This window comes from Phoca vitulina, unplaced genomic scaffold (assembly GCF_004348235.1).
Source record: "Phoca vitulina isolate PV1807 unplaced genomic scaffold, GSC_HSeal_1.0 scaffold52, whole genome shotgun sequence".
NCBI lineage: Eukaryota > Metazoa > Chordata > Mammalia > Carnivora > Phocidae > Phoca > Phoca vitulina.
Window position 1 is genome coordinate 5,781,531 of NW_022589755.1, and position 455 is coordinate 5,781,985.

The following is a 455-nucleotide window of genomic DNA, read 5'->3' on the forward strand; positions in this document are numbered from 1 at the left end:
GGGGTCTGGACTCCTGGGTCTGAGGGAGGAGGGGCTGAGTGCCCGGACTCCTGGGCCTGAGGGAGGAGGGGCTGGGGCCCTGATTCTGGGCCTGAAGGAGGGGCTGGGGGCCCAGACTCCTGGGTCTGAGGGAGGAGGGGCTGGGTGCTCGGACTCCTGGGCCTGAGGGAGGAGGGGCTGGGGCCCTGATTCTGGGTCTGAGGGAGGAGGGGCTGGGGGTCTGGACTCCTGGGTCTGAAGGAGGAGAGGCTGAGTGCCCGGACTCCTGGGCCTGAGGGAGGAGGGGCTGGGGGCCCAGACTCCTGGGTCTGAGGGGTAGGGCAATGGGGACCCAGACCCTTGGGTCGGGGGAGGAGGAGTCTGGGGTCCGGACTCGGGTCTGAGGGAGGAGGGGTTGGGGCCCTGATTCTGGGTCTGAGGGAGGAGGGGCTGGGGGTCTGGACTCCTGGGTCTGA

At 69.9% G+C, this 455-nt stretch overlaps 1 protein-coding gene across 1 annotated transcript in view; it reads left to right on the top strand.

Moving 5' to 3' along the window:
• The window catches only part of SYT3 (synaptotagmin 3), a 15,717-nt gene that overhangs the window by 11,593 nt on the left and 3,669 nt on the right, over positions 1-455 (top strand). The window lies entirely within an intron of this gene.